This window comes from Salmo salar, chromosome 18, assembly GCF_965601325.2.
Source record: "Salmo salar chromosome 18, fSalSal1, whole genome shotgun sequence".
NCBI lineage: Eukaryota > Metazoa > Chordata > Actinopteri > Salmoniformes > Salmonidae > Salmo > Salmo salar.
In genome coordinates this window covers 76,249,790-76,261,970 of record NC_138308.1, presented here as the reverse complement: position 1 = coordinate 76,261,970, position 12,181 = coordinate 76,249,790, and the positions used below count along the sequence as shown (strand labels likewise).

General features: G+C 39.4%; 1 protein-coding gene across 12 annotated transcripts in view; it reads right to left on the bottom strand.

Annotated features, from left to right (window-relative positions):
* LOC106577626 (adhesion G protein-coupled receptor L3) overlaps positions 1-603 on the bottom strand; it is a 360,961-nt gene extending 360,358 nt beyond the window's left edge. For 7 of the 12 annotated variants that reach the window (XM_082965150.1, XM_082965143.1, XM_014155890.3 and 4 more), the window contains exon 1: positions 35-602. The gene's annotated coding sequence lies outside the window, so the exon portion shown is untranslated. Of the gene's footprint in view, positions 1-34 lie in introns of all 12 variants that reach the window. The other 5 variants (XM_082965147.1, XM_045701387.2, XM_082965146.1 and 2 more) reach the window with 2 other exon arrangements.
* Between the last annotated feature and the right edge of the window lie 11,578 nt (positions 604-12,181).

The window sequence follows — 12,181 nt, the reverse complement described above, 5'->3', positions numbered from 1 at the left end:
TCGTATAGCCTATGAATTAGCATAATATTCTTACCGTGTTTTAGAAGACACTGGTGATACGATTATACCCTTCAAATAGTCCTCCCATTGAAAGTGTAAGTGATAAAATTGTTCACACTTATTTTCTTTACACAATTGCTATCGTCCTTGCGCACAGATCAGTCTCCTCAGAGGGTCGAGGGAAAAGAAGGGCGATTCCAAATAATTATTTCGAATAACTCCGCTTATATTTTCTCAAAGTCCGATAGTGGGCTAGAAGAGTTGGACATGTCTGTATGATCCGTGTACTGTCGATATTGCTGGAGAAAGAACGGTCTCCTTGTGTATCCAGATGACAGTCCCTCAAAAGAAGTGGCGCACAACACGTCCTCTTGTGCAGTAACTACTACATCACGTCCGAAAGTAAAAGCTCAAAGGCAAAACACATTAGCGCAAAAAAAAAAAAAATAAAGAGTAGGCTATGACAAATAAATGTGTCTTCTTTGAAAATCTCCACGGCAATGAACTCGATATATTTTTTTGCTTCCAAAGCTTTGCTCTCGGCGCATATGACAAACCAATTTCGGGAGCACTGCCTGAGAGAAATGCGGTCTTTGACTCAAGGTAGAATGCGAGAACGGCGAGAGGCAAAACTCGGATCTGGATTGTCGCTCACACAATATACTCGGGCTCCACCTAGCAGTAAACATGGGATAAAAATGCAACCAACTTCCTACGCCTCTACCTGTATCATGCGTGTTTGACTGTCAAGTGAAAGTCATATTACATTTGTTTCAGTAAAATAGGTCTGTGCTTGTAGGCCTGACTCGAAATATTTATGAGTAACATACCTCTCAATAATTGCTTGGTAAGGCTGTGAACATGTGAAAAGGAATGAACTGTCAGCTGCTAGCAACACTGTATATAAGTGTACCGCTTTCATTTAAGTACCAACTAATTGACAGCTGTGCCATATAGATTGAAAAATAGTTGGGAAGAGATTTTCGATGTACTGATTCCATGGTTTGTGAACTGATACGCAAAACGACTCCGGATTCAAACCGTATAATTTTTCTATTTAAATTATTATACAACATTTTTGCAAGCAATATATATATATATATATATATAGGGGATACAATCTTCCCAGCTCTGCAGATTTTGCTGCAAAGAGACAGTCATTAGACCATTTATTTTGGTACTGTCCATATGTAGCTCGTTTTTGGTCACAGGACCAGGAATGGCTAATGCTGCACATAGCACTACTGGGTGGTTTGAAAAGTCATAGTCAATAGATGAATAATATAATAATACTTTTAGCAACAGAAAGAAAATCTTTAATTTACCATCTGTAGAAACTATGAGAATAGAAAGGTTCAGAACTTTTGTGACACATCACAACACAGTTTAAAATCATATGGCAAATAGAAGAGCTAGATGGGAGGGGTTGAATGGAGCTAAAAGGTGGGACTAATAGCAACAAGATAACTCATGTAAAATATACTGTGTCGGTAAAATGTGTATACTGTAGGTTCAGAACTTTTGTGAAACAGCACAGTTAAAAAAGAAATATATGGCAAATAGAAATCAAACTGGATGGACATCAGAAATAGGTGAGAGAGGTTGAGGGTAGAGGAAGGACAGGTCTAAAAACAAACAAAATAGAACTATTGTAAAATAGATTGTGTCCGTCAAATGTATATAGTATGTATTAGCTGGAAGTAGAAGCCTAAGTGTTGTTTTTCATTAGTTTACTCCAATTAGGGGAGGGGTGGTAGGGTTAGTGGAAAATAATAAAGGAAAATGTATTTTAAAAATAAATATGTATGTATGTATATAAGTACCAGTGAAAAGTTTGGACACACCCACTCATTAAAGGGTTTTTCTTTATTTTTTATATTTTCTGCATTGTAGAATAATAGTGAAGACATCAAAACTATGAAGTAACACATATGGAATCATGTAGTTACCAAAAAAGTGTTAAACAAATCAAAATATATTTTATATTTGAGATTCTTCAAAGTAGTCACCCGTTGCCTTGATGACAGCTTTGCACACTCTTGGTATTCTCTCAACCAGCTTCACCTGGAATGCTTTTCCAACAGTCTTGAAGGAGTTCCCACATATGCTGAGCACTTGTTGGCTGCTTTTCCTTCACTCTGCGGTCCAACTCATCCCAAACCATCTCAATGTGGTTGAGGTCAGGTGATTGTGGAGGCCAGGTCCTCTGATGCAGCAGTCCATCACTCTCCTTCTTGGTCATCTAGCCTTTACACAGCCTGGCGGTGTGTTGGGTCATTGTCCCGTTGAAAAACAAATGATAGTCCCACTAAACGCTAACCAGATGGGCTGCAAATTATGAGGCTGGTAACTCTAATGAACTTATCCTCTGCAGCAGAGGTAATTCTACAATCGATCTGCACAATTAAAGCTGATCTACATCTCCCCCCCAGAAAATAATAAACATATATAAGGTATAATCCTAGTTAAAATGATTCGTTTTCACCTTATAAAGCTGTGGGCTAATAAATAGTTGATGTTTGATTGAGAATGTTTTCAAACTGGAAAATGTACTGATACAGATTATGAATCAATTAAAGAATGTATTCATTATTAAATGAATGAATGTATGTTAAATGACAGGTCTGCATATCTTAAATGTTATACTGAATGTTTAGGACTAAATACATGTAAATATATCTTTTTTAAAGTATTGTTTCAAAATCAATCACCAAAAGCGCTCTATATCAAATACAAATGTTTGAATATCGTGTTGTGTAGACCTTGATAGTGAAGCACATTCCTTTAAAGTATACTGGGACACCTTGATCTAGTGCACTGCAGGCAGGCAGTGGTTCATTTTTCAACGGGGCTTGCATTTGAAAAGATGAAGTGTTATCTCTAGCCAGCACTGCTTGCAATGCACCCCCCGATGCAAATGGATTTCTGCAGGAAGTGCGCTGACCAAAGCTGCATGTCATTACTGTACCAGTGCTTGAGAACCTTGGTAGCTAGCTAGGTTCTGAATGGCTATATACTGTATATAATATACTGCTGCCATCTTGACTGCATTAAACAGTACATGAAAACTGCCTCCACGACAACATATTCCAAACACAATTATGTGAATATCATACCATTTATGGAAATAACCACATTCTGAGATCTTGCATTATCACACATTTCAGAGACACAAATTTGACCAAGACAGTTTAATAGTATAGGTTGCATGTTAAACCATAGCACATACGTCTGCGTCCCAAATAGCACCCTATATTCTATAGTGCACTACTTTTGAACAGAGACCTATGGGCACTGGTCAAAAGTGGTGCAGTAAATAGGGAATAGGGTGCCAATTGCAGGAGAGATTGAGAGGGACAGAGAGGCATGCGTCCTGCACCATGTAACTAACTCAGTCCGCCTCCGCCACACTTATGTGCTATGGTGATTCTATGGAGCTTCAGTGACCAGATTCCCAATAGTGAGATACATTGGTGGAGGATACCATTATTGAGTCATTATTGAATAGACAGAGGCACATTTCAATTTCTTATTACTTGTAAACACAGCCATTGAGTTACTGGACAATGTGTGTGTGTGTGTGTGTGTGTGTGTGTGTGTGTGTGTGTGTGTGTGTGTGTGTGTGTGTGTGTGTGTGTGTGTGTGTGTGTGTGTGTGTGTTACTGACAAACACAGCTGCCAACAATGGGGTTTACCCAACACAGACAGTTAAACACCTGAGACATACTGTAGTCATAATAATTGAACATCATAGAGTGATACATGGAACCATAAAAGCTCAATGCACAAACTCAACATGCCGCTGAGAAACTATGCCAAATATAAAGCTGTTTAGGAAAATTAAAGCTTATGGGGACATGAAGCAAATCAAATAAAGTAGCAGACATTCCCATTCATTCATGCTTGCAAGCAAGCAAGCAGAGGATTTTATTCCATCGTGGAATGTTGACACTTTAATAGTGCTGAATGCTTAAAGTGCTGAAGCAACTAAAAGCTTAGTTGTCCTCTGCTTATTGTGTTAAAATGTGTGAATGTGCAGTTGTTTTGCATTATTTACAAAGGGTTGTTTGATTTCTCGATTTTCAACATCAGTATCAAGACAGTGAACCTAGATGTAATTGTTAGGCCTTTGTGCCACTCCCTTGGGTAACCTTCTCACTACTTGATAGTAGGCTTTTGAGCAAGAGCAATCGAACCTTGTATAATTTTCAAGCTTGCTTAGCCCTACTTTCTGATGGTCTCACGTAGAGCACATAAAAGTTCTGTAGACATTCGGAAGGTTTAGGCCTACCGACAACTATACTGTTATCCAACAGGCAGCCAGTCTACTTTACTTGCATAACACTGGTTGAATGGAAACATGGTTAGTGTTAGATTTTCAGTGTTGCCGAGAGCTGTGACACACCGGTCTGGACCGGAGCCCGTTTGTTGGTGCAATATTCGCTGAAAGATTTGCTCAAGCTTTGATTGGTTCTTTTAAACGTTATTGTTTTCCTGAGGGGTTGAGAACTCTCCTTGTTTGGATTTAAAAATCCAACAGTTGTGTTGGAAGGGGGCTGTGTGTGGCTGTCTGAGTGAGACAGAGAGGAACCAATCAGTAAAAAAGCACTGCCCCGCTTCAAACCTATAACATCAAGTCGCCTTTTCAGACTCTGAAGTGAGGAAGTGAGGAAGACTTCGAGTTTGCAGTCAGCCAGACTAGACAGTCATTGGTTTCACATGCAAAACGGTTTAGCTTCATCATATCATGCCTATTGTCAAAGGTTTGGGTATTGAGTTTGCTATTTCTATACTTAGAAATGGTTAGACATTACCTTTGAATCCTCATGATTGACTAGGTGAAATGTTTGTTGTTTCTGCTGTGTCAACCAGAGCAGTGTTTGGGAACGCCAATGATCCTGTGCTTTTGGGTAGGCCTAATGTAATGTTACTAAATCCCAAGGGGGAGAGTAGGGTACACCGGTCTATTACATGTTCTATGCATAGTTAAACACTACTATTGAAATGCAGGCTATATACAGTATTTGGTCATTGAGATTGTATTACCTGAATGTGTGAATCGTGATTTCATGCCTACGGAAGACTATTAATTGATGATTGGTCTAAAATGGAATAGTCCATGTTGAGGGTATCCCAGGTATCCTATTTAAAGCCTGTCATTCCTCTGCCAGAGACACAAGGGGAAGGTTGTTATACTTGATGTGCTAGCAGGTGTGATTGAGGCTTGACTGTTTATCCATTTATCTGAGAATGTTTTCCTGTTTGTTATTTTTGTTGGAAATATGTGTTACATAGTGTGTACGTAAGTTTGGCACCATTAGCTTCTCCACTAATAAAAGCCCTCACTCATGGCATTACACTTCATGAATGTCATGATGTCTGCCTCCTCACTGCAACATCCACCCTAACACTGGAAGGCTAACATAACACCATGTGGACAGATCAATTTACGCCTGTGTTCTCAGTGAGTCAGAATTTCATAATCAATTTGCAATGTGGTGTATCACTTGAAATGGCAAATCCTTGTTTAAGGCTGAATGTCAACTCAATGAATGTCAGAGGGAGATATGACATTGTTGATTATCAAACAGGCCAGTAATATTGACAGCAGGGTAGGAGTCAATCCCTTTTTCATTCCAGTCAGTTCAGAAAGTAAACCAAATTCCAATTCCAAAATGTCCTCATTGAAAAGCGTCAAATACTCTTCACAATAGAAAAATAAAACCCATAAAGAAGGAGAAATACTACAACAGAAAATCCAGAAAAACAAAGTTTAAATAGAAATGCTAACACCCTTCAACAGTTGAAGCTTGAATATAACACAATAAACACCTGATCAGCAGAGATTTCTGCCATGAAATCCAAGCAACAATGTGTTGAGAAAGGTGAAAGAGCAGGGAAAATTGGCAAATTAAGAAAGATTGGCAAATTAAGAAAGAGGAAGAGGAACGTACCATCCACAGCATTCAAACCCCAATTGGTAGCATAACAATGGATCCTTCTGAAATCAACTGTCTTAAAAAAATTGACCACAAACTGTATCAATCCGAAAACAAAAGTTCAAAGGAAGATAGAGACAATTTCCTTTCAGACCATTTTACAAATTTATAAGTGAACCAAAGAAAATAAATATGGATATAAACATCACCTTAGGTGAATTGTTGGAGGCCATCGATAATCTACAAAACGGGACATCGTCCCAAATTACCAAAGTCTATGTTAATTATGCTCACAGCAGCTCTAGAGAAAAATGTACTTCCCTGGTCATTATGTTTGGCTACTATCACCCTACTTAAAAAGAAAGATAAGGATCCATTGTCATGAGGATCCTTCCGCCCAGTATCACTCTTGAATGTAGATTACAAAATCATTGCTAAACTATTGGCATTTCCAATTGAAACAGTAATACAAAAGTTGATTCACTCAGATCAAACAGGGTTTATACAGAACAGGATGTCTTCAGATAATCTCTACTGTTTTTGTTTTTGTTTTTTTGTTTTTTTCTCAATATAATTCATCACACCAAGAACTTGAATGCTCCCATAGTGACAGTATCAACAGATGCTGAAAAAGCATTCGATAAGGTGGAATGACACTGTTTTAAAAATGTTGGTTTTGGTCTGGTATTTATTTCCTGGATTAAGCTATTGTACAAACATGCACCAAAGCATCTTTACGAACTAATGGACAGACCTCTGAATCATTTAAGTTATCAAGAGGGACAAAACAGGGATGACCTTTGTCTAGTTATTTATTATACATTGGAAATTGTATGTGCGAATTTGTTGCGAAACAAGCAGCGGCACTGGTGGGCAAATAACTCACAAGGTGGGTACCTATACGGAACAAAAATATAAACGCAACATGCAACAATTTCAAAGATTTTACTGAGTTACAGTACATATAAGAAAATCAGTCAATCGAAATACATTTATTAGGCCCTAATCTATGGATTTCATATTTATCTGTGTCACAGATACATTACAATAAATGTAAGGGCGTGGATCAGAAAACCAGTCATCGCACTGCATTTGCCTCATGCAGCGCGACACATCTCCTTCGCATATACTGTAGTTGATCAGGCTCCTGGTTGTGGCCTGTGGAATATTGCCCCACTCCTCTTCAATGGCTGTGCGAAGTTGCTGGATATTAGCAGGAACTGGAACATGCTGTCTTACGTGTCGATCCAGAACATCCCAAACATGCTCAATGGGTGACATGTCTGGTGAGTATGCAGGCCAAAGAAGAACTGGGGCATTTTCAGTTTTCAGGAATTGTGTACAGATCCTTGTGACATGGGGCCGTGCGTTATCATGGCGAGAGATGTACGGCAGGACAATGGGCCTTAGGATCTTGTCACGGTATCTCTGTTCATTGAAATTGCCATCGATAAAATGCAATTGTGTTTGTTGTCCGTAGCTTATGCCCGCCCATACATTAACATCACCGCCACCATGGGGCACTCTGTTCACAACACTGATGTCAGCAAACCGCTCGCCCACACAACCCCATACACATGGTTTGCGGTTGTGAGGCCAGTTGGACATACTGCCAAATTCTCTGGCAACAGCTCTGGTGGACATTCCTGCAGTTAGCATGCCAATTGCACGCTCCCTCAAAACTTGAGACATCTGTGGCATTGTGTTGTGTGACAAAACTGCACATTTTAGATTAGCATTTTATTGTCTGCAGCACAAGGTGCACCTGTGTAATGATCATGCTGTTTAATCATATTCTTGACATGCCACACCTGCCAGGTGGATGGATCATCTTGGCAAAGGAGAAATGCTCACTAACGGATTTAAAAACATTTTAGAGAAATAAGCTTTTTGTGCGAACATGGAACATTTCTGGGATCTTTTATTTCAGCTCATGAAAAATGAGGACTAACATTTTACATGTTAAGTTTATATTTTTGTTCAGTGTATATATTGTAAGGACGGTACAGATGCTACACAAATAATTTATACCCAAAGTCACTACATGAAGGGTGATATAAAAGGTCATAACATATGGTTTGCCCAACCGATTTGCAACCCTTTATATGATACAGTTGCTAATTTTTTAAGTGTGAATTCAGATCATTTTGTTTTGGGACACTTTTTGTTAAATCCCTTTTACAATCCATGCTTGTCACGTCCTGACCACGTCCTGGGGTTATTTGTTATTGTAGTTTGGTCAGGACGTGGCAGGGAGTGTTTGTTTATTGTGTCTCGGGGTTTGTTGGTCTATGTGCTTATGTAAAAGGAGGTGTTTGTTTAGAGTGTCTCGGGGTTTGTTGGTCGATGTGCTTATGTAAGAGGGGTGTTTGTTTAGAGTGTTCCGGGGTTTTTGGTCTATGTTCTATGTCAGTGTATTTCTATGTTCAGTCTAGTCTTTCTATTTCTATGTTTAGGGTTTGTTGATTGAACTTCAATTGGAGGCAGCTGTTCCTCGTTGCCTCTGATTGAAGGTCCTATGTATAGGGGTGTTTGTGCTATGGGGGTTGGTGGGTAGTTGTTTCCTGTTTTGTGTCTGTGCACCTGACAGGACTGTTAGTGGCGGTCGTTGGTTTGTATACGTGATTTGTTTGTTTTTTCCTTCTTTTGATTTAATAAAGAAGATGAGTATACACATTCCCGCTGCACCTTGGTCTAATCCTTACGACGCCTGTGACAATGCTGCTTTTAAAACAGGACGTTCTTGTTCAGTCGTGCATTTCAGATTCCTAGACAGTGTATTGTATCAACCATTGGGAGGCCAAAATGAAAGTGGGGAAATCATTGGATGAGCTGGCAGATTTGACAAATGAAAGTTCTATTCTATCCCCAATAGTTGACATTGCAGTTATTTCCTCTGCAATTAGATAGACATTATTATTTCATAAATCCTATTATGTACCATCATAAATGGCACAAATTAACCAAGCTCCATGAGCCAATGCAAATCATGTAGAAACCAATCATATGTCAAGGTGTGACAGACAAGTCCTGGCCTTCTGCACCGCGACAAGACAGTGTTTAGACCAGTGAGCTAAAGCCTAGGCATTACCTCTGAGACCTGACACACGTTTTCAGGTCTCAGGAAAGTAACTATCTCAAATTCAACCATGCTATCTAGTTGAGCTTTGCTGCTCTGAAAGTAGGATTTTGAATGGGAATAAATTGTTTGGTCCCCACAAGGATTGTAAAAAAAAATTGTGTGTGTGAGACACATATTTTCTACAGATTACAGAACCATAAAGATTTGAAAACAAATGAAACGTTGATAAACTCCCATATTTACAAGCATTTCGCTGCACCTGCGATAACATCTACAAAATATGTGTACGACCATTACAATTTGATTTGATATCTGTTAGCTGAAATTGCGCAGTTTTTTTCTTGCTTTGGTAATGTAAACATGTGTTTCCCATGACGATAAAGCCCCCACGCCGATAAATTGTGCATATATATATGTAACAGGGTTGGTTATGTTTCCACTTGCCTCTAAAGAAAGGTGTATTTAATGTTCAAGCGTTCTTATTGGTTGGTTAGCCTAGAAAACCTTAAGTGTTTTACATACAACCGGGAAGAACTATTGGATATTAGAGAGACGTCAACTTACCAGCACAACTAGCACTACGTCCAGGAATACGACTTTCCAAAAGCGGATCCTTTGTCTGCACCTCCCAGGGCATTTCAACTGATTCCAGAGGCCGACCCAAAACAAAGCCTCCAGAGGAGAGGGTGCCGGAGCGGTCTTCTAGTGAGGATTCGGATGCGTGCACACCACCCACCGCTTCCGAGTATAATACTCGCTAATGTCCAGTCCCTAGTTAACCTGTTATGGATAGGGGGCAGTATTTTCACGGCCGGATAAAAAAACGTACCCGATTTAATCTGGTTATTACTCCTGCCCAGAAACTAGAATATGCATATAATTAGTAGATTTGGATAGAAAACACCCTAAAGGTTCTAAAACTGTTTGAATGGTGTCTGTGAGTATAACAGAACTCATATGGCAGGCCAAAACCTGAGAAGATTCTATATGGGAAGTGCCCTGTCTGACAATTTATTGGCCTTCTGTAGCCTCTTTATCGAAAATACAGGATCTCTGCTGTAACGTGACATTTTCTAAGGCTCCCATAGGCTCTCAGAAGGCGCCAGAATGTGGAATGATAAATCTGCAGTCTCTGGGCGAAAAACAGCAGGGGTTTTGGAGAGTGCTCCTTCTGAGAACAATGACACTGGCGCACGCGTGCATGTGAAGACTCCATTTTCTTATTTCAGTGTTTGAACGGATACAACGTCTCTCGGTTGGAATATTATCGCTATTTTACGAGAAAAATCGCATAAAAATGTATTTTAAACAGCGTTTGACATGCTTCGAAGTATGGTAATGGAATATTTTGACATTTTTTGTCACGAAACGCATCGGCGCGTCACCCTTCGGATAGTGATTTGAGCGCACGAACAAAACTGAGCTATTTGGATATAACTATGGATTATTTGTAACCAAAACAACATTGGGTGTTGAAGTAGAAGTCCTGGGAGTGCATTCTGACGAAGAACAGCAAAGGTAATCCAATTTTTCTTATAGTAAATCTGAGTTTGGTGAGTGCCAAACTTGGTGGGTGTCAAAATAGCTAGTCGTGATGGCCGGGCTATCTACTCAGAATATTGCAAAATGTGCTTTCACCGAAAAGCTATTTTAAAATCGGACACCGCGATTGCATAAAGGAGTTCTGTATCTATAATTCTTAAAATAATTGTTATGTTTTTTGTGAACGTTTATCGTGAGTAATTTAGTAAATTCACCGGAAGTGTTCGGTGGGTATGCTGGTTCTGAACAAAACATGCTAATGTAAAAAGCTGGTTTTTGACATAAATATGAACTTGATTGAACAAAACATGCATGTATTGTATAACATAATGTCCTAGGAGTGTCATCTGATGAAGATCATCAAAGGTTAGTGCTGCATTTAGCTGTGGTTTTGGTTTTTGTCACATTATATGCTAGCTTGAAAAATGGGTGTGTGATTATTTCTGGCTGGGTACTCTCCTGACATAATCTAATGTTTTGCTTTCGTTGTAAAGCCTTTTTGAAATCGGACAATGTGGTTAGATAAAGGAGAGTCTTGTCTTTAAAATGGTGTAAAATAGTCATATGTTTGAAAAATTGAAGTTTTTACATTTTTGAGGTATTTGTAATTCGCACCACGCTATACCATTGGATATTGGTGAGGCGCTCCGCTAGCGGAACGTCTATCCCTAACAGGTTTTAACAAAGTTGACGAAATCGGGACAAGAGTTGCTTTCCAAAGAGAGCTCCGAGTCCATACAGCCAACAGGATTTTCAGTGCATCGCGCCGACGGGAATAAACGTCTGTCCGGTAAGAAAAAGTGCGGGAGTGTATGTTTTATGATTAACAACTCATGGTGTAATTGTAACAACATACAGGAACTCAAGTCCTTTTGTTCACCTTACCTAGAATTCCTCACAATAAAATGTCGACCGTATTATCTCCTCGGTTATCGTCCCAGCCGTGCAGTGGCGGTCCCCCCCGCCAACAAAAAAAGCTCCATTCTGCGATAACTGTAATTTTTATTCAGACTTTTAGAACAACACAAATAAATAATCATAACATTTAAACTATCTAAATATAAAAAAATATACAAAAACAAGACTCAAATATCAAAAAAGAGGAACAAAGACAAATAGAAACAAATTTGTGTTGATTTGGCACTCGAGCATCAATACATTGCCCATCCCCCAACACGGTCAACCAAGAGTCAAGACTAAACCAATTCACCTTGGTGGTGTGCAGACTGGTTTTATATTATTCTTAACGATTTCGCACAAACCAGAAAAAAATGCAAAAATATGTCTGTCAAACTATATTTTCATAGTATTATGAATGTATTGTGGTTCATTTGGTAGCATTTCATAGTGTGACTGATTTTACTAATCCCATTAGTACTGTACAAATTTAGAGGTGCGCTATTTGATTGATTCCCCCGCTCCCCCTACCTCGGGCATCCAGTGGGGAGAACTGAGGTCAACCTGCCCCCCTCCCCATCTTGTACATCTGAGTGGGAAACCTTCCCAGGCAGTAGCCTGCCTAGCTCACAAACTGGAATCAGGGCGCCCACTACGACAAGGTTAATTGACCCACAGTCCCACACGGTGACATGATATCATTGATGTGACGTGCAATTGA